The sequence below is a fragment of the Balaenoptera borealis genome (genome assembly GCF_965194805.1).
Source record: "Balaenoptera borealis genome assembly, chromosome: 14".
NCBI lineage: Eukaryota > Metazoa > Chordata > Mammalia > Artiodactyla > Balaenopteridae > Balaenoptera > Balaenoptera borealis.
This window is the reverse complement of record NC_138875.1, coordinates 38403214-38426503: the sequence shown is the minus strand read 5'-3', so window position 1 is coordinate 38426503 and position 23290 is coordinate 38403214. Positions and strand designations below refer to the sequence as shown.

The following is a 23290-nucleotide window of genomic DNA, read 5'->3' as shown; positions in this document are numbered from 1 at the left end:
CTGCAGCCACCAAGAAGCCTGTGTGCAAGCACAGGTCACTATCCACACTGCCCCTCCCAGGACCCTGTGCAACCCACCACTGCCAGGGTCCCATGATCCAGGGACAACTTCCCTGGGAGAACACATGGCGTGCCTCAGGCTGCTGTAACATCATGCCGGCCTCTGACGCCACAGACTCACCACGCATTCCGTAACTCTCTCGCCCACACCCCTGCCTGAGTGAGCCAGAACCCCCTAATCAGCTGCTACTTTAACCCTGTCCTGTCCGAGTGAAGAACAGACACCCTCAGGAGACCTACACGCAGAGGCAGGGCCAAATCCAAAGCTGAAACTGAAGAGCTGGGCGAAGAAAGAAGAAAAAGGGAAATTGCTCCCAGCAGCCTCAGGAGCAGCGGATTATATCTCCAGAATCAACTGGATGTATCCTGATTCTGTGGAATATGTGAATAGACAACAAATCATCCCAAAATTGAGGCAGTGGACTTTGGGAGCAACTGTAGACTTGGGGTTTGTTTTCTGCATCTAATTTGTTCCTGGCTTTATGTTTATCTTAGTTTAGTATTTAGAGTTTATTATCATTGATAGATTTGTTTATTGATTTGGTTGCTCTCTTCCTCCTTTCTTTTTTTTTTTTTTTATTAGACGTATATTTTTTATTCCTTTTCCTCTTTTTGTGAGTGTGTATGTGTGTTTTTTGTGTGATTTTGTCTGTATAACTTTGCTTTAACATTTCTCCTAGGGTTCTGTCTGTAAGTTTTGATTTTTTTTTGTATAGTTTTTAGTACTTGTTATCATTGGTGGATTTGTGTTTTGGTTTGGCTGCTCTCTTCTTTCTTTCTTTTTTTTTTTTTAATTACTTTAATTTTTAAAAAAAATTTAATAACTATTTTTATATTTTATTTTAATTATTTTATTTTAATTTATTTTTTTCCTTTCTTTCTTTTATTTTCTCCATTTTCTTCTAAGCTGTGTGGCTGACAGGGTCTTGGTGCTCCGGCCAGGTGTCAGACCTGTGCCTCTGAGGTGGGAGAGCCAAGTTCAGGACATTGGTCCATCAGAGACCTCCTGGCTCCACATTATAACAAATGGTAATAGCTCTCCCAGAGATCTCTAAATCAATGCTAAGACCCAGCTCCACTCAACGACCAGCAAGCTACAGTGCTGGACATCCTATGGCAAACAACTAGTAAAACAGGAACACACCCTCACCCATTAGCAGAAAGGCTGCCTAAAATCATAAAAAGGTCACAGACACACCAAAACACAACACTGGACATGGTCCTTCCCACCAGAAAGACAAGATCCAGCCTCATCTACCAGAAAACAGGCACTAGTCCCCTCCACTAACAAGCCTAAACAACTTACTGAACAAACCTAAGCCACTGGGGAACGACACCAAAAATAATGGGACCTATGAACTTGCAGTCTGCAAAAAGGAGAGCCCAAACATAGTAAGTTAAGTGAAATTAGAAGACAGAAATATGCAGCAGAGGAAGGAGCAAAGTAAAAACCCACCAGACCAAAAAAAAAAAAAAAAAAAGGAAAAGGAAATTGGCAACCTACCTGAAAAAGAATTCAGAGTAATGACAGTAAAGATGATCAAAATCTTTGAAACAGAATGGAGAAAATAATACAAGAAATGTTTAACAATCACCTTGAAGAATTAAAGACAAAACAATGATGAACAACACAGTAAATGAAATTAAAAATTCTCTAAAAGGAATCAATAGCAGAATAACGGAGGCAGAAGAATGACCTGGAAGATAAAATAGTGGAAATAACTACTGCAGAGCAGAATACAGAAAAAAAAGAATGCAAATAATTGAGGACAGTCTTAGAGACCTCTGAGACAACATTAAACACACCAACAAAATGGGACCTAATGAAACTTAAAAGCTTTTGCACAACAAAGGAAACATAAACAAGACCAAAAGACAACCCTCAGAATGGGAGAAAATATTTGCAAATGAAGCAACTGACAAAGTATTAATCTCCAAGATTTACAAACAGCTCATGCAGCTCAATAACAAAAAAACAAACAACCCAATCCAAAAATGGGCAGAAGACCTAAAGAGACATTTCTCCAAAGAAGATATACAGATTACCAACAGACACATGAAAGAATGCTCAACATCATTAATCATTAGAGAAATGCAAATCAAAACTACAATGAGGTACCATCTCACACCGGTCAGAATGGCCATCATCAAAAAGTCTAGAAACAATAAATGCTGGAGAGGGTGTGGAGAAAAGGGAACACTCTTGCACTGTTGGTGGGAATGTAAATTGATACAGCCACTATGGAGAACAGTATGGAGGTTCCTTAAAAAACTAAAAATAGAACTACCATATGACCCAGCAATCCCACTACTGGGCATATACCCTGAGAAAACCATAATTCAAAAAGAGTCATGTACCAAAATGTTCATTGCAGCTCTATTTACAATAACCAGGACACGGAAGCAACCTAAGTGTCCCTCATTGGATGAATGGATAAAGAAGATGTGGCACATATATACAATGGAATATTACTCAGCCATAAAAAGAAATGAAATGGAGGTATTTGTAGTGAGGTGGATGGAGTTAGAGTCTGTCATACAGAGTGAGGTAAGTCAGAAAGAGAAAAACAAATACAGTATGCTAACACATATATATGGAATCTAAGGGAAAAAAAAAAGGTCATGAAGAACCTAGTGACAAGACGGGAATAAAGACACAGGCCTACTAGAGAATGGACTTGAGGATATGGGGAGGGGGAGGGGTGAGATGTGACAGGGTGAGAGAGTGGCATGGACATATATACACTACCAAATGTAAAATAGATAGCTAGTGGGAAGCAGCCGCATAGCACAGGGAGATCAACTCGGTGCTTTGTGACCACCTAGAGAGGTGGGATAGGGAGGGTGGGAGGGAGGGAGATGCAAGAGGGAAGAGATATGGGAACATATGTATATGCATAACTGATTCACTTTGTTATAAAGCAGAAACGAACACACCATTGTAAAGCAATTATACTCCAATAAAGATGTTAAAAAAAAAAAAAAACACAAAAAACCAACATTCGTATTATTGGGGTCCCAGAAGAAGAAGAGAAAAAGAAAGGGACTGAAAAAAATATTTGAAGAGATTATAGATGAAAACTTCCCTAATATGGGAAAGGAAATAGTCAATCAACTCCAGGAAGCACAGCGAGTCCCATACAGCATAAATCCAAGGAGAAAGCTGCCAAGACATATATTAATCAAACTATCAAAAATTAAACACTAAGAAAAAGATTAAAAGCAGCATGAGGAAAACAAGAAATAATGTACAAGGGAATCCCCTTAAGATTAACAGCTGATCTTTCAGCAGAAACTCTGCAAACCGGGAGGGATTGGCAAGACATATTTAAACTGATGAAAGGGGAAAACCTACAACTAAGATTACTCTACCAAACAAGGATCTCATTCAGATTTGACAGAAGAATAAAATCTTTACAGACAAGCAAAAGCTAAGAGAATGCAGCATCACCAAACAACCTTTACAACAAATGCTATGGAAACTTCTCTCGGAATGAAACACAAGAGAAGGAAAAGACCTACAATAACAAACCCAAAACAATTAAGAAAATGGTAATAGGAACATACATATCGATAATTACCTTAAGTATAAATGGATTAAAAGCTCCAATGAAATGACAAAGACTGGCTGAATGTATACAAAAACAAGATCTGCATACATGCTGTCTACAAGAGACCCACCTCAAACCTAAGAACACATACAGACTGAAAGGGAGGGGTTGGAAAAAGATATTCCATGCAAAAAGAAATCAAAAGAAAGCTGGAGTAGCAATTCTCATATCAGACAAAATAGACTTTAAAACAAAGACTATTACAAGAGACAAAGAAGGACACTACATAATAATCAAGTGATCAATACAAGAAGAAGATATAACAACTGTAAATATTTATGCACCCAGCATAGGAGCACCTCAATACATGAGGCAAATGCTAACAGCCATAAAAGGGGAAATCGACAGTGACATAATCATAGTAGGGAAATTTAACACCCCACTTTCACCAATGGACAGATCATCCAAAATGAAAATAAATGAGGAAACACAAGCTTTAAAAGAGACATTAAACAAGATGGACTTAATATTTATAGGACATTCCATCCAAAAGCAACAGAATGCACTTTCTTCTCAACTGCTCATGGAACATTCTCCAGGATAGATCATATCTTGGGTCACAAATCAAGCCTAGGTAAATGTAAGAAAGTAGAAATCATATCAAGTATCTTTCCGAATGCAACGCTATGAGACTAGATATCAGTTACAGGAAAAAATCTGTAAAAAATACAAACACATTGGGCTTCCCTGGTGGCGCAGTGGTTGAGAATCTGCCTGCTAATGCAGGGGACACGGGTTCGAGCCCTGGTCTGGGAAGATCCCACATGCCACGGAGTGGCTGGGCCCGTGAGCCACAACTACTGAGCCTGCGCGTCTGGAGCCTGTGCCCCGCAACGGGAGGGGCCGCGATAGTGAAAGGCCCGCGCACCGCGATGAAGAGCGGTCCCCGCACCGCGATGAAGAGTGGCCCCCGCTTGCTGCAACTGGAGAAAGCCCTCGCACGAACCGAAGACCCAACACAGCCAAAAATAAATAAATAAATAAATAAAAAATAAAGTAGCTATAGAACGCAGCTTTAAAAAAAAAAAAAAATACAAACACATTGAGGCTAAACAAAACACTACTAAATAACTAAGAGATCACTGAAGAAATCAAAGAGGAAATCAAAAATTACATAGAAAATGAATGACAATGAAAACATGATGACCCAATACCAATGGAATGCAGCAAAAGCAGTTCTAAGAGGGAAGTTTTTAGCAATAAAATCCTACCTAAAGAAACAAGAAACATCTCAAATAAACAACTTAATTTACTCGTAAAATAATTATAGAAAGAAGAACAAAAAAAAAACCCCAATGTTAGCAGAAGGAAAGAAATCATAAATATCAGAACAGAAATAAATGAAAAAGAAATGAAGGAAACAATAGCAAAGATCAATAAAACTAAAGCTGGTTCTTTACAAAGATAAACAAGATTGATAAACCATTAGCCAGACTCATCAAGAAAAAAAAGGAGTATATATAAATCCATGAAACTCGCTCACTTCATCCCAGTTTATGCTTCCCCCTCCATGTGTCCTCAAGTCCATTCTCTACATCTTATATATACTACCAAATGTAAAATAGCAAGCTATTGGTAAGAAGCCACATCACACAGGGAGATCAGCTTGGTGCTTTGTGTCCACCTAGAGTGGTGGGATAGGGAGGGTGGAAGGAAAACTCAAGAGGGAGGGGATAAGGTGATATATGTGTACATATAACTGATTCACTTTGTGGTACAGCAGAAAGTAACACACCATTGTAAAGCAAATTTACTCCAATGAAGATGTTAAAAAAAAAAAAAAAAATTAGTTGAGTCTACGGTGTATTACTGTATAAAATTCATCAAGCTGTATATTTTGAACTTCTGCAACTGACTGTAAGCAAATTAAACATGAATTTCAAAAGAAAAAAAAAAAGAAAAAAAAAAGGGAGAAGGCTCAAATCAATAGAATTTGAAATGAAAAAGGAGAAGTAACAATTGACACTGCAGAAATATAAAGGATTATGAGAGATTATTACAAGCAACTATATACCAATAAAATGGACAACCTGGAAGAAATGGACAAACTCTTAGAAAAGCACAACCTTCCAAGACTGAAGCAGGAAGAGATAGAAAATATAAACAGACCAATCACAAGCAGTGAAAATGAAAATGTGATTAAAAAGCTTCAAATAAAAAAAAGCCCAGGTCCAGAGGGCTTCACAGGCGAATTCTATCAAACATTTAGAGAAGAGCTAACACCTATCCTCTTCAAACTCTTCCAAAATATAGCAAAAGGGGGAACACCCCAAAACTCATTCTACAAGGCCACTATCATCCTGATACCAAAACCAGACAAACAAGTAACAGGAAAAGAAAACTACAGGCCAATATCACTGATGGACATAGATGCAAAAATCCTCAACCAAATACTAGGTAACAGAATCCAACAGCACACTAAAAGGATCATACACCATGATCAAGTGGGGTTTATCCCAGGAATGCAAGGATTCTTCAATATACACAAATCAATCAATGTGATAAGCCATATTAACAAATTGAAAGAGAAAAAACATGATCATCTCAATAGATACAGGAAAAGATTTCTAAAAAATTCAACACCCGTTTATGATAAAACCCTTCCAGAAAGTAGGCATAGAGGAAACTTACCTCAACATAGTAAAGGCCATGTATGACAAGCCCACAGCCAACATCGTTCTCAAAGGTGAAAAACTGAAACCATTTCCACTAAGATCAGGAACAAGACAAGGTTGTCCACTCTCACCACTGTTATTCAGCATGGTTTTGGAAGTTTTAGCCACAGCTATCAGAGAAGGAAAAGAAATAAAAGGAATCCAAATCAGAAAGGAAGAAGTAATACTGTCACTGTTAGCAGATGACATGATACTATACATAGAGAATCCTGAAGACGCTACCAGAAAACTGCTAGAGCTAACCAATGAATTTGGTAAAATCACAGGATACAAAATTAATGCACAGAAATCTCTTGCATTCCTAGACAGATACAACAAAAATCTGAAAGAGAAATTAAGGAAACACTCCCATTTACCATTACAACAAAAAGAATGAAATACCTAGGGATAAACCTACCTAGGCAGACAAAAGACCTGTAGGCAGAAAACTATAAGACACTGATGAAAGAAATTAAAGATGACACAAACAGATGGAGAGATATACCATGTTCTTAGATTGGAAGAATCAACTTTGTGAAAATGACTATACTATACTACCTAAAGCAATCTACAGAATCAATGCAATCTCTATCAAACTACCAATGGCATTTTTCACAGAACTAGAACAAAAAAAATTCACAATTTGTATGGAAACACAAAAGACCTTGACTAGCCCAAGCAATCTTGAGAAAGAAAAACGGAGCTGGAGGAATCAGGCTCCCTGACGTCAGACTATGCTACAAAGGTACAGTAATCAAGACAGTATGGTACTGGCACAAAAACAGAAATATAGATCAATGAAACAGGATAGACAGCCCAGAGATAAACCCACGCATATATGGTCACCTTATCTTTGATAAAGGAGGCAAAATATACAATGGAGAAAAGACAGCCTTCTCAATAAGTGGACAGCCTTTTCAAAAACTGGACAGCTACATGTAAAAGAATGAAATTAGAACACTCCTTAACACCATACACAAAAATAAACTCAAAATAGATTAAAGACCTAAATGTAAGGCCAGACACTATAAAACTCTTAGAGGAAATCATAGGCAGAACCCTCTATTACATAAATCACAGCAAGATCCTTTTTGACCCACCTCCTAGAGAAATGGAAATAAAAACAAAAATAAATGAATGTGACCTAATCAAGCTTAAAAGCTTTTGCACAGCAAAGGAAAGCATAATCAAGGCGAAAAGGCACCTCTCAGAATGGGAGAACATATTTGCAAATGAAGCAACTGACAAAGGATTATCCTCCAGAATTTACAAGCAACTCATGCAACTCAGTATCACAAAAACAAACAACCCACTCTAAAAATGGGCAGAAGACCTAAATAAACATTTCTCCAAAGAAGATATACAGATTGGCAACAAACACATGAAAGAATGTTAAACATCACTAATCATTAGAGAAATGGAAATCAAAACTACCATGTGGTATCACCTCACACCAGTCAGAATGGCCATCATCAAAAAGTCTACAAACAATAAATGCTGAAGAGGGTGTGGAGAAAAGGAAGCCCTGTTGCATTGTTGGTGGGAATGTAAATTGTTACAGCCACTATGGAGAATTGTATGTACGTTCCTTAGAAACCTAAAACTAGAACTACCATACGACCCAGCAATCCCACTACTGGGCATTTTCCTTGAGAAAACCATAATTCAAAAGGAGTCATGTACCACAATGTTCATTGCAGCTCTATTTACAATAGCCAGGACATGGAAGCAACTTACGTGCCCATCGTCAGATGAATGGATAAAGAAGATGTGGCACATATATGCAATGGAATATTACTCAGCCATAAAAAGAAATGAAATTGAGTTTTTTTGTAGTGATATGGATGGACCTAGAGACTGTCATGCAGAGTGAAGTAAGTTAGAAAGAGAAAATCAAATACTATATGCTAACACATGTATATGGAATCTAAAAAAAAAAACAAACAAAAAAATGTTGTTCTGAAGAACCTACGGGCAGGACAGGAGTAAAGACGCAGACGTAGAAAATGGACTTGAGCACATGGGGAGTGGGAAGGGTAAGCTGGGAAGATGTAAGAGAGTGACATGGACTTATATATACTACCAAATATAAAATAGATAGCTAGTGGGAAGCAGCCGCATAGTACAGGGAGATCAGCTTCGTGCTTTGTGACCACCTAGAGGAGTGGCATAGGGAGGGTGGGAGGGAGACGCAAGAGGGAGGAGATATGGGAATATATGTATATGTATAGCTGATTCACTTTGTTATAAACAGAAACTAACACACCATTGTAAAGCAATTATACTCCAATAAAGATGTTAAAAAAAATAATTCCAACTCTTCCTACATAAATTTGAAAAAATAAATAAATAAATAAACCACAAAAAGATGCCTGGCTTTCCCTCAGGTCACACTGTGATCGACTAAGTGGCACCTGTAACGAGGGACAACCCAGGTCAGACTTCACAGTGTTCGTGTTGCTCCCTTTACTACAATTAAAAATTATTCTACAAAGCTATGAAAGGCTATGGGAGACCGTAAAATGTGTTGGAGGACAAGAAAAAAAGTGTGTCTGTGTGACATGCTTCCAGATACTTTCTATCCTGAGCATATCTGTTGCTTTCAACCTAATATTCAAAATTTTGCACTTTAGATTTCTCTCTCTTTCCATATACGTATGTATGTAAGTATAAATCTATTTATCATCTATCATCTCTCTATCCACGTACAGATAATTGGTAATTATATGCTATTCTATTGTTTACCAAATGTAAGTTTGTGTGCCCTATGCACAGTGAGACCAAACAAAGGGAAACTTGGAATTTAGAGCAAAGAAAACTTTATTGCAGGGCCAAGCAAAGAGAACGGATGGCTTGTGCTCCAAAAAAGTTCGCCAAAGGGTTTCAGCAAAACATTTTTAAAAGCAAGACAGAGGAGGAGGGCTGTAAGGTATGGGTATGTGATCAGCTTGTGCCTAATTCTCTGACTGGTTGATGCTGCGATAACAGGGTCGTTAACATTATCAATCCTTAGGTGCCAGAGGTCTGGAGGTTACTGCTCATGATCATTAGGTACTTAATTTTTTTCCATTTGGTGGTGAGTTTTAGCATAAAAAAAACTCGGGAAATGTGAATGAGATACTCTTGTCTGGGTACTTCAGAGAGGAACTCCAGCAGAGTATATAGAGCAAGCATCTGTCGCTAGAAGGACCAATAGGGTCCTGCTCGTTTACACTATGTCCTCATTATTAAACTGTACCTTTTTCCTGCTAAATTGTGAAGACCATGAGGTCAGGTAATGAGCCAGTTTTCACAGAAACTCCTCAAAGATTTCATCAACAAAGAGGAACAAAGACATTGACAGCAGGAAGGGGGCATGCAGCTCAGGAAGATGGAAGATATCGCACATGTTTCTTCACCAATGGAAATTTATTTTATCAGTAAAATAAGAGGCAAAGAGGAAATCATCTGTGTGATTTAGGGGAGGAGTATTGAAAATGAGTAAGAAAAAGGTGTGAATTAGCTGATAGGGATGAATGGAGCACTGTTTCTTCTATACAATGAGATCTGCTTGATGTTAGTCATCGCTGATTGACCTCAGCTTAACTAGAAATTTTCCTTCAGCCACACTACTGCTTTCCTGGAGAGGAGAGGAGTTGGATTAAGCCAGGGTTGGGGTTGGGTCAGGAGATTATGACAGAGCAAGAAGGGATAAGGAAGTCAGGAATATGCAAGGAGTGATTATAACAATGTGCCCCTGGAATCAAGCTATAGAAAGGAGGAAGTGATAGAGAAAAAAGTAGTAGGTGCAAGAGGAAAAAAGTATCATTGGTTTTGAATTATTTGAATTATTTATAGTTGCAGGGAGAGTACTTGTGAAGTGAGCTGGAGAGATAGAAGGTGGTAAACAGAGGGATACAACACTGGAGAGTAGGACTGTGGATGAGGGTTGGGGAGTGAGAGGGAGAAAATCACTGAGGGAGTGGAGTACTCAAAGGACAGAGAGGGTGGGAGAGTGCAGTCCATTCTTACAGCTTCATCTGTTGCTCTAGAGCTTTAACCAATCTCTTTTTTCCAAATGACATCTCTCTGTCCTTCTAGCACCTTGTGCCTCTGATACCTGGCTATGAACCTCACTCAATGTCTGGCTTTGGCAGCCAGCCCTGAACATCTCAGTGGAATGACCACTTTGCTCCTGTTGGTGGTCTTTTCTGACAAGCTCCCTAAGTCCTCAGTTAACTCCAAGATCAACCTCCAGGGACATTCGAGAACTTCTGGATCCTGTTGAAATATCCTTGGAATCTGCCATTGCTCTAATTAATTTTAAATGATCCCTCTGCAAAAGCGCCAGGCCATATAGAAGCCCCAAGGCTGACTGAGCTCTAGAGGACATGCAGAGGAAACCTGTCTATCTTGGGCATTCTCCTCATCCCATCTAACACAGCTTCGTGAGAAGTCTCTAGGACCTGGGTCTCTGGGCCTACTTCTTGGTATATTAAAGAAGAAGAAAACAAATTTTGTTAATCCTTTAATCTTTCATAAAACCTTGCTTTAAAGATTATCTTTCAGAAAGGAAGGTAAAAAAGTCATACTTGAGAGAAAGCTTATTTATGGGATTCTTTGTCTTCTGGGAAATCACACCCACATTTTCCTAGTTCCATTAATCTTGAAGCTAAGTCTTAGAGATAAATAGAAATTAAAGGGTAAATTAAAATCCATTGGAGAATATTGACAAAACACTACCCTGTTTTATTAATTTTGAGACACCTTGGCATAATGGAAAGCGAACTGATGTCAAAATACATGAATGTTAGCTGGAGTAAGAGAGTGACTTTCTGCGTGACCTTGAGTAATTGACTTCATTTCTCCCAGGTGCAGGTTCCTCATCTGGAAAATGAAGGTGTTGGCCTAGGTGAACTCTAAGGGACCTTCCAGCTCCTACAATCTAAACCCTCAAATAAGGCTCAAAGGCAAAGGTAATATCATGATCCATTGGTAAGTCAGGTTTTAAAAATATTTTCACTAATCTTAGCTTTTCTGTTATTCAAGGTCATTGGACAAAGAACACAATGTTCGTAAGACTTTTATGTTTTAGTTGCTCCAAAGAGAAGAGTAGATACATGTCTAATGGTTATTATTGATTCTGAAATAATATAGTCAAGAGCAAAATATGGCTAGAGTTCTTCAATGAAAGATTGATAAATTGGCCTTTATTTATGCCCCCTTAATAATGGACACTAATTTGGATGAATCAAACAAATCTGAGCAGAAAAAAAGTAAAATATTTGGAGAGATCTTCTCTTACTATTTCTTAATTTTCTCCTTTCATCAACATATGATGCCAGACTAGAAACAAATAACTTATTTTTTCTTTTTTATTCTTTGCAAAACAATGAAATGAACTTCTTCCATGCATCTAATTGTGCACTGACCCCATTTGCTGCATTAACAAAATCTTCAAGTAAGGCATTTATCTGTATAACTGTATACTGCAGCACATGGAAAATAATTCTCCATGATCAAAATGATACAAAGGAGAAACAAAGGAATTGAGATGCAATATCTGAGTTCCATTCAACCTTTGCCAACAGTAACTGTGTACTTAGGCAATTCACTCTAGGCCTTGGGTTCCTCCTGTGAGATTAACAAAGTCTGACTACAGTCCTTTCCCATGATATTTTGTTATAGCAGCTCTAGCAGACTAATACAATGCCTAAGTCCTACGTGGGTGCAATTGTTATGTCATTTCTAAGGTCCCTATGGATTTGTGTTCTCTTATTATTTAGCAGAGTTTGTTCTGCTTGTGTCCAAAATTTTAACTGGCATTTAATTTCAGGAAAAGAGAGGTGGTAAATTAAGCTCAACTAGAAGGAGAATATAACCTGGAAGAGTTAAAAAAAAAAAAAAAAAAAAAAAAGCCCACTCTTTTCCTGACAAAGTACCACTGAGATTAGGAAGAAACAATTAGGAATAGGTGTGGTCAGGTATGAACCCTAACCTTCCTGCTTAGGAGCTTTGAGATGAAAAGTGGGAGGAGATGTGTTACTTAGGTAGAGGGAAAACACCTAAGACCGAGAAGATTTTAACTAAATTCTTTTAAGAACTTTAAGAGGAACCACCAGTTAGGAACCTCCAGAGCCAACATAAGACATTCATAATGCAATCAGGAGGATGAAATTGTGTGGACAGGGAGTGAGTAGCTAGTTTGCACCCTTGTCCTGCCCCAGCTCCCATGTAACATTCACACTAACTTGTAAGACAATGGTTAGGTTATAGGACCTTTTGTAGGGGTGGGGTGGGAAGAAGGATACTCAGGGAGACAAGATGAGGACAGGGGTGGGTGCCCCTGCAGCCTCTGGGTGGTCTGATCTCTGACATGAAGGAATATTACAGGAGATTAGAAGATCTGAACACCAGCAAATGGCAAGGAGAAGCTATGTTAGCTGGAAAGAATTGCTGGTCCTTATTGGAACAAGAATGACAGAGCCAAAATTTGTCAAGTTTTGGTGTCTGCAAAGGCACAAGCAGAACCCACAGAAGTTGGGCTTCTCCCCACCAAGGCCATGTGGCTTTATACACATCTTCCCAGGCTCCACAGGAAAAGAACTGAGGCAGGGCTCTGAAAGATGTGGAATCCATCCAGAAGCTGCTTTGCCTAAAGAGACTCCTAAAATTATGGAGTGGTGTTAAAATACTCAGATTCAAATAAACATTGTCCCCTCCCCCACCTCACAAGATGAGTGGGCTGACTGAGGAGGAGCACCACTGCAGTTTTAGAGGAAGTGAGGTGATGTATAGTCTTTGACTCTTCAGAGTCGTAGTGTGGTTGTCTTTGCAGATATGTGCCTATTTTAGCACAGTACATCCAAATCTTCAGGCTGTTTCATGCTCATAATAGCACTTAGGGACTGATTTGATTACACCTCTATTACAGGTTATGGAAAGACAAAAGGAAAGTGGGAGGTTGGAGTATCATGCCCATTTTTCAGGTAGGGACACAGAGACTTGATGAGTTTCTATAATCTACTCATGTTAACCCAGCTAGTAAGTAGTGAATTTGCAATGTGTGTTCATGTGGTAAGAATATCTATGGCAACACTGAGCACAGTTCCTGGACCAGGGCAAGCTCTCAGTACATGTGGGCTTCATCCAGCTTCACCCCTAAGGTTTGGGTAATTCCATGCTGGTGACAATTTAATACAATTGTAATAGGTGAAATGCTCCCCAGAACCTGGTGTGAACCCAGTTTAAGGCCGTGGCATCTGTAAGAAGAATAATGACACTCCACCTTTCCATTTTATGGAGATGTTATAGAAACAAAAGGATAAGACCAAGAATGTTAAACTATTTTAAACATAAAACACTTCAGAAATTATTGCTAATCATCAAGCTTTAATCATTTTACATTTAAACATCAGTTTTATTACATCATACATAAATCTAGATTTTCTTTTTCCTTTTCTTTCTTTCTTTCTTTTTTTTTTCTTTCTTTTTTTTTTTTTTTTTTTTTTTTTTGCTTATTGTAGAACACACTGGCAATTTAGATAAAATTCTTCCCTTCATGCACATTTTGGCCAAGGTGAAGTCTATATGTTCATATATCAAATAGCTGGTTATATGTGCATGTAATTTTAGGGGCCCTTAGAATTTTCTGTTTCTCCCCAAAGGTTTATATCCATTGATGCCTGATGTTCCTACAGTTAAATATTTTCCTTTTATGATAAATACTCTGTCTATAAATTTGACTACCTAGAGTAGTCAAATTTATAGACAGAAAGTAGATTATTGCTAGAGGCTAAGAAAAGGGGGGAATGGGAAGTTATAGTTTAATGGGTACAGAGTTTCAGTTTTGAAAAATGGAAAGACTTCTGGAGATGGATAGTGGTGACGTTTGCACAACAATGTGAATGTACTTAATACTACTGAGCTGCACACTTAAAAATACTCAAGATGGCAAGAAAAAAAAAAAAAAAAGTCATCCGAATTGCAAAGGAGGAAGTAAAACTGCCACTATTTGCAGATGACACAATATTATATACAGAAAAACCTAGACTCCAAAAAACTGTTAAAACTAATTTAAAAATTCAGTAATGTTGCAGGATACAAAATCAATACACAAAAAATCTGTTGTATTTCTATAAATTAATAATGAGTTAACAGAAAGAAAAATTAGTAAAATAATCCCATTCACAATTGCATCAAAAGAATAAAACACCTAGGAATAAATTTAATCAAGGAAGCGAAAGACCTGTGCATGGAAAACTAGAAGATATTGATAAAAGAAATCAGACACAAATAAATGAAAAGATATTCCGTGCTCATGATTAGAAGAATCATTGCTGTTAAAATGGCCATTCTACCTAAAGCAATCTACAGATTCAGTGCAATCCCTATCAAAATTTTAACTGGCATTTTTAATATAAATAGAACAAATATTTATTTGGCATTTTTCAAATAAATAGAACAAATAATCCTAAAACTTGTATGGAACCACAAAAGACCCCAAATAACCAAAGCAGTCCTGAGAAAAAAATAGCTGGAGGCATCATGCTCCCTGATTTCAAACTATATTACAAAACTATAGTAATTAAAACAGTAAGATATTGTCATAAATATAGACACATAAATCAATGGAACAAAATAGAGAGCCTCAAAATATTCCCATGCATATATAGTCAATTAATATATGACAAAGAAGCCAAGAAGTACAATGGATAAAGGACAGTCTCTTAAATACATGGTGTTGGGAAAACTGGACAGTCACACACAAAGGAATGAAACTGGACCACTATCTTACACATTACAAAAAATTAACTCAAAATGGATTAAAGACTTGAATGTAAGACCTAAAACCATAAAGTCCTAGAAGAAAACAGACAGTACACTCCTTGACATAGGTCTTGGTAATGATTTTTTTTTTAAACACAAATAAATACATGGGACCATATCATACTAAAATGCTTCTGCACAGCAAAAGAAATTATCAACAAAATTTAAAGGCAACCTACTGAATGGGAGAAAATATTTGCAAATCATATATCTGATAAGGAGCTAATATCCAAAATACATAAAGAACTTACACAACTCAATAGCAAACAAACAAACAAACAAAAAAAAAAACAAAAAAAATCAATCATTAAAAGATGGGCAGAAGATCTGAATATACATTTTTCCAAAGAAGACATAGAGGTGGGCAGTAGGTACATTAAAAGATGTTCAACACCACTAATCATCAGGGAAATGCTAATCAAAACCATAATGAGGTATCACTTCACACCTATTATCAAAAAGACAACAAATAACAAGTGTTCGTGAGGACGTGGAGAAAAGGGAACAATTTTGCACTGTTGGTGGGAATGAAAATTGGTTCAGGCACTATGGAAAACAGTATGGAGGTTCCTCAAAAAATTAAAAATAGAATTACATCAATTCCACTTCTGGGTATATATTCAAATAAAATGAAAGCACTAACTCAAAAAGACATATGCACCCCAATGTTCATTGCAACATTATTTACAATAGCCAGGATATGGAAACAACCTAAGTGTCCATTAGTGGATAAATAAAGACATTGTTTTATATATATATATACACACACACACATATATACATATATAAAAAACATATATATGTGTACATATGTGTATATATAATGTACATATAATGTATATACATGTAATTATATAATTCAGTCATAAAAAGAGTGAAATCTTGTCATTTGTGATAATGCAGATGGATCTCAAGGGCATTATGCTAAATGAAATAAGTCAAACAGAGAAAGACAAATACTGTATGATCTCTCATATGTGGAATCTGAAAAATAAAAAAAAAACAACACAAAAATCAAAATCTCATAGATACAGAGAACAGATTAGTGGTTGCCAGAGACAGAAAGGGGGTGGGTGGGAGAAATGGGCAAAAGGGTCATACACTTATTAAATAGAAAAAAACCCAACCCTCCACAACCACCTGATTTGAGTGTGCTGTATTTTCTCTGATAACATGAGATTTTAATAGTGTTCAAAAATGCTCTAACTAAATACAAATACTTTTAGTATTATAGAAGTATTATAAAAGTAACACTCAGGACTTCCCTGGTTGCACAGTGGTTAAGAATCTGCCTGCCAATGCAGGGGACATGGGTTCCATCCCTGGTCCAGGAAGATCCCACATGCCGCAGAGTAACTAAGCCCACAACTACTGTGCGTCACAACTACTGAGCCTGTGCTCTAGAGCCCATGAACAACAACAACTGAGCCCACGTGCCAAAATTACTGAAGCCCGCACGCCTAGAGCCCATGCTCCACAACAAGAGAAGCCACTGCAGTGAGAAGCCCGCGCACCACAACAAAGAGTAGGCCCTGCTCGCGGCAACTAGAGAAAGCCCGTGTGCAGCAAAGAAGACCCAATGCAGCCAAAAATAAATACATAAATAAATAAATTTAAAAAACAAAAAAACATGTTTTTTTAAAAAAGTAATACCCAATTACTGCAGAAAATAGAAAACAAAGAAATGAGCAAAAATAAGAAAATCAGTTAATCAATCATATATTATACACCTAGAACCCTGATCAGTATTTTAAGATAAATGTTATTTATTAAACTATAACATCTATAAATAAAAGGAGAAAAAAAGGAATAATTACAAATTCATATATCCATAATCAAGAGATAGAAAACTGGTCTCCAGGGGCTGGAGATTTGGGGAAATGGGAAGAGATTGCTAAAAGGGTAAAACCTTTCAGCTATAAGACGTATAAGGTCTGAGGATTCAATGTTAAACATGATGAATATAGTTGACAACACTGTACTGAATAGTTGAAATTTGTTAAGAGAGTAGAACTTAAGTGTTCTCACCAAAAATGTATATATATGGTTAACGAGTAGGGTTGTGAGATATTTACGGTATGCATAGTGGTGATGTGATGTATGTAAGTATTGTAAAAGGATTTCTTACAGATGTGTTAATTAAGTAAATGAGAAGAATCCTTTCACAATGTATATGTGTATTGTGTTGTTGCAATGTACACTTTGAATGTCTTACAATTCTATTTGTTGTTTAAAATAATGGTTAAAACAGTAAGTTTTATGTTATGTATTGTATTTACGTTATGTATGTATGTATGTATTTGGCCACAATTAAACATTTAAAAAGTTTTCTTTTGCCTTTTTCCCTTGCATTCTTGGAGCGGTGACATTTAGGTCTTATCAATCATTCACAACCTATATGTATGAATATAACCTTACACTGGGGCTGAAGAACCCAGGAGGTATTTATTGTATTTTCAGGGGGATGGAGGATGAGGTAAAGGGGAAAGACTTGAAGAAGGAGGAGAAAGGAGATTGGAGAATGTCACACAGAGGGAGAGAGGATATAGGACTGGGAAGCTCATGGCTGATCTGATTTTGTTACATTCACTCAACAAATACTTATTGCACATTTCAGATGTGCTGGGCACTCTTCTAGGCACTAGAAAAACACCAGTGAGTAAAACAGACATACATTCCTGCCTTGAGGAGCTTAGGTTCTACTAAGGGGAGACTGACAGAAGCAGGAGGATCTAGGTAGTGTGTTGAAGGTGATGAGAGAAGAAAAAGAGAAAGATAAGGAAGGAAGGTAGCATAGAGTGTGGTCAGTGCAATCCCTAATAGAGAGGTCAGAGTAAGCCTCCCTGAGAAGGCAACATCTGGTTGAAGAACTGTGGAGAGTTTTTCTTATATTAGGTAAATTACTAAAATCAGGAGAATTGTCTATGGGATGAGGTTTAGCTATTTTGTATCAGAGACTAACCCTGGTATTAATTTAAAACAACAGTAATATTACCACTCATCATTTATCCTGGGGAACCGGCAAGCTTTTCCACAAAGAGGTGTTAGTACTTCAAGTATGTTTACCTGGAGCCCACGAGCAGGGATTAGGCACTGGACTTCCAGGTCTTTCCCTCCAGAGCTGAAAAACTAAATCAGCAGAGGGAAAAAGGATGACCAGCCACACTACTGCTTTGTGCAAGGTGCTGTTGTCAGACTTTAAAAATTAAAAGAAAATAAAAGCAAAGACAAATAATAGGGTGTCTAGCTGGTTAGGTGTCTGACATATTTGTCTGGGGCAGTGCTTTTCCTGCAGACAGACACTACGTGCAATTTTGTCTCAACAGACACGGCCACGGGAACCCAGATGGCTGTGAACTGGGGACCCTGCAGCTTCAGGGCCTCAGTAGACAAAAGGCAGAATGGGTTTGGAGGGCGGCAGTGGGTGCAGACGAGCTCTGCTGCAGGCACAGGAGCCCAGGGTGGTATCTGCCATCAGCCCCAAGCCTGGAAGTCTGCAGAGGACACAGGACAGAGCAGGGGGCCCAGCTGTGGCAGCAGCTGAAGGGGGCCGCCTCCTGACCAGCAGCTCACAGAAGAGGTGCTCTCTCCACCAGCCTGTTGCCCGTTCTGGGCTCCTCATTACTAGCCACAAACAAACGAGAAATCAATATCCACATTAGCTTCATGCCACTGGAGTTCTGGAAAGCAATTTGGTTCCAGGAAATCTAAATGGTTTTGTGGCTGTGGGTGTCAGTTATAGAGTCATTGTACAAAAAGACTAAGAGTGCAAGGGGTGGGTACTGATCAAATAAAGTCCAGGGGAATAAGAGTACCCAGTAAAGCAAATGTCAGCTTTATGTCAGTGTGGAAATGTGGGCCCTGAGCCTGCTTAGCTGTAAGAACTCAAGGGGGCTGCATTGAGACATGGACTTACAGGGGGAGGTGGGCTCGGACCAGAACAAGAGGGTCTGGCTGAAGTGTAGCATAGAGAATAAAGATTCCAGAGAAGGGGTGGGGAACAGAGGATGAGGGGCCAAAAATGAGAGAGAGAGAGTAGAGAGAGTGAGTGAGAGAAAGAAAGATTTTTATATTCTCAAAATTAGGAAAAATCAGAAATGACACTCCCCAAATTTTTCATAATGGTTCATTTTGGGGGTTAAGAGATTAGATGGACTGAAGGAAAATTTTTCATTTCTTACTTTATACAGTTCTAAAGGTAGTAGGAATGTGGGTAATTTTTGTTCAGTGTTTTTCATTGAAAGAAATACACACATATAAACACATACGCACATACATATATACATACCTACATCTTCCTAATCATTAAATGGTGTGTTAGTTACATTCCTAAAATTTTAGCTAAAGGAGGCCTATACTTGTAGCTCAAAGTTTCGTTCCTATTTGTAAATCAAGCTTATCTCTCTCTCCAAATAAACACTATTAGAGGCATTTAACTGGCATGGGAAGGGTAGAATAGTAACAGGGTCAGAGGAGGCATCTAGGATCCTGTGCAATGCAGGAAGCAGAGAAGCCGTCAGGAAGGGAGAGACAGGAAGAGAGCAGAGAAGGAGAGAGAGTTAGGAGCACCTGAGATCAACGTGATTTTCTTCTCCACTCTTTTGAAGCCTAGTCACAGCTGCTAAAGACCAGTAACCCAACCTGAGGATAGAACGTGATGGCTTGTCTGGCTCCCACAGACCCATGTCCATCACTTAAAATGGCTTGTGGTGAGAGCCAAGTGGAGTTAGCCAGTGAACACAGGGCTCCATAAACTTATCTTTATCGATCACCTAGTGTGTGCTTATTTCAGTGCAAGGCACTGCCTGGAAGTAAAAATAATAAAGAAGGAAATCCTTTCTCTTGTAGTTTCTTTATAAAAGGCATCCACAGAGTATAACCGATGTCATGTTAGTAACTTGAAATCAGCCATAGTGGGAATGTTTATACCATGGAAATCGGCAAATACTACAAATCAGGGCTCCCAGACATAAGAAAGTTATAGAAAGTGTTAATAATACAGACTGAACTTAAAAGTATGTCATGTCTATAGCCATTACACTGTGAATAGCACAAAGAAATTGAGGAAACACTTCCAGTATTTTAAAACAATTATCTGAACAAAGAAGTCACTCACAACTCATCGACAAGCACATGAAGATCCATCATACGTCTTAGTTGTTTCACCATTGTCCGACTTAATCATTACTGTAAAACAAGAGTGGCAAATTACAGCCTCTAGGCCAAATCCAGGCTGCCTCCATTTTTGGTACAGCCTGAGAATAATAATGGTTTTTATATTTTTAAGTGGTTGAAAATAAAGAAAAACAAAAGGAATATTTCATGACACATGAAAATTACAGGAAGTCGTAAGTATCCTTACGTGAGGTTTTATTGGAACACCACTGTGTTCGTTTGTTTACGTATTGTCTATGACTGCTTTCATGTTCAGTGGCAGAGTAGAGTAGTTGTGACAGGGACTGTGCCCAGCAAAGCTTAAAATATTTACCGTCTGGCTCTTTACAGAAAAAGTTTGCCAACCACCGCTATAAAATGAAAATATCAACCAAAATTCAAGTCAGAACTACATTTAGAGTCAGTTCTTAAACATTTACCGGGACACCACTGGGCCAGATGGTCAACAATCTGAGGATAGTAACACAGGTCTTAGGGGGAGCAGGGAGGAGAGAAGCATGCATGCTGATCGCAGGAACACCGGCCTCTCCTCCTATTTGGTACCAGCTGATGGCACCATCTTCTTCTCACCACCCTACGCAACTCCACCTACCCTATTCCCCAAGCAGCACACGAAACCCCCAAGGCTTGGAGCCCGAAGTGCTCACTCATTGACTCAACATCAGGGATAAAGAGGCCGCAATCACTAAGCTCTTCTACCATGACTGGTAAGCACATCTGGATGGAAAGATTTGTTCCCATTTTTGTTCCATATTCCAAACAAAGGTGCTTTTTAGCTAGCAGAGGACTTAATATCCTGCTTCTCCATGTAACGATTTTCATCACTTATGCTTCTATTTTTCTTGGATTAATGATGACCACATTTGAACAGGAAAATGGGTAACCAATTAGCTTGAATTCTTTACAGTCAGGACTTGCTATGTGTCTAGATACACCTTTCTTAATCTTCCCTTTGAAACATGTTTTCTCATTTAGGCCAGAAGTAAATAGTACAAGTAACAGGGTTGTTTTCTCCCCCTTCTTCTTTTCTCTCCTTGAAAAATAATGCTGAAGGAATTGTTTTGCCATTGAAAATTAATGTAACCTATTATGTCCAGGAAATTTCTTCAATATATTACTTGCCAAGCCCCTTGGCCGTTGTGAAGAAAATAATTTTAATTCATCTCATTTTTCACCATTGAGTCAATGATTGTTTAACCCAAAATGCCATAGTGACTAAGTGCTCAAACCCCATGGTCTTTGGCTATTTTGAGGGGACTCAGCTATTACATCCACCAACCTGGGCCTTCGAAGCACCAAAATTGTCATATTAAAAGTGCTGCTGTCAACTTGCTTTTGTTTTTATTGTTTTTAATTTCTGCTTTTCCATTTTCTCTGCTATTTATAATGTTCTCTTTAAAAGTTCAAAAATAACATCTCTCTCCTTAGCCTGTTTGTTATTTTCCATTAGTGAGTGTTTCTTTTCCAGCTTCCAGCACCTTTCCCAGGGCACAGAGCAATGTCATCAGCTCGGATGAATTGACTGTTGTGACTATGATCCCCGGTGTGATTCCTATGCAGTTTTACCCAGTAGGACCAGGCCAGCATCCCAAAAGAATACAGAACAATGGTGATCAAAAGAAGAGTCTGAATCATCCATAAGCATTGCTAGAAGATTCCACATCAAATAAAGTCCACTGTAATTTTCAGATCTTAAGGTGATACTACCACATACTTATCTTTTCCATATTTAACTTCCTAGAGAAAAGCAAATTTGCTATCACCTTACATTTTGTATCTGAGATTTTTTCTTCTTTGTGCTTTCCTGCCCATGTTGTAGCAATAAGATTAAGACTCATTCTAGGTTCCTCAGAAAGCAGAGCCTGAGCCAAAGGCATGTGTGTGATGATGCTATATGGGGAGTATAGACCCAGGGAATAGAACTAAGAGATCAGGGCTAATAGAAGTAAGACACGGATAGAAAGAGTCAAATATCAGGATGCATTATGAGCTGGCCACAAATGTAGGTAACTGTTGGCTCAGTTCTATGAAGGTGTGTTTCAGAACTAACTCTTTGGGGTCAGAGATGGGGAAGAATTTTCTACGAGTCCCTAAACTTTGCTGGTCATAGTTCACTCCATGGGTTGTTAACCTAACTGCCCTGAACATCTGGGATATGCTTGCCTAGACTGCAAGCTGGGTGGATTCCTGTGGCTTCTAACACCATGTCCGAGTCCTGAGATACAGGCCTGAAGTCGGGTGATCAGATTGTATCAGCAGGAAACTTCTTGGAGCCAGTGGAACTGGCCACTGTAGTCATGGATGGAGAAAAGAGATGGATGAGGCTGAGAGATTCTAAAATGGTGAATTAGAGGCATCTGATATAAGTACTTAAATTCAGGGCAGGTGTTTGCAGCCACATTTTATAAAGGAGAGACAGAGTTGCAGAGGATTGAAGCTGCTTGTCCGGAGACATGGTTATTGAGGGTTTACTGGCTCTAGCCTGTTCACGTTACATTAGGCTATAATGTGAGTCAGCAACTGTGCTTGATGGTGCCAGATCCCAAGCTTTTCCCTCCAACCTACAAAACATTCCAGAACTGGGAGGAAGATCTTCCTCTGTCATTCTGAAAGCGAAGAGGAACTTTGTCTCCAAGTCACCCAAAGCCTACATGTGTTGGCCACAGCCTAGACAGGAATAAATCTATGCATCTATTATTCAAGATTCTTCTTAAACAATAGGAAATGAAGAAGTTTCTGTGGTTGGTTTGGAAAAGGTCATTTGCTCATTAAAGCCACTGGGGGACTACTGATAAATTGCTACTTGATTTCTGTACAATGTTTCTTTGTAGCTCAAATCTGCTTATAAGACTTTAAAAGGCCCATTTTATTCACTGGAAATGGACATTCAATCAGCCAACATTTTGTCAAGTACACTCTGTAGTGAAGGTATTAAGATGGGTGCTCTGGAAAATAACACGATACTAAAGCACAATCTTTCCCT

General features: G+C 38.4%; 1 long non-coding RNA gene across 1 annotated transcript in view; it reads right to left on the bottom strand.

The window, feature by feature from the left end:
- Positions 1-618: 618 nt before the first annotated feature.
- Positions 619-23290, bottom strand: part of LOC309610889 — a 122040-nt gene continuing 99368 nt past the window's right edge. The window contains exon 2 of the long non-coding RNA XR_014234208.1: positions 619-1879. This is a non-coding gene — a long non-coding RNA (uncharacterized lncRNA). The remainder of the gene's footprint in view (positions 1880-23290) is intronic.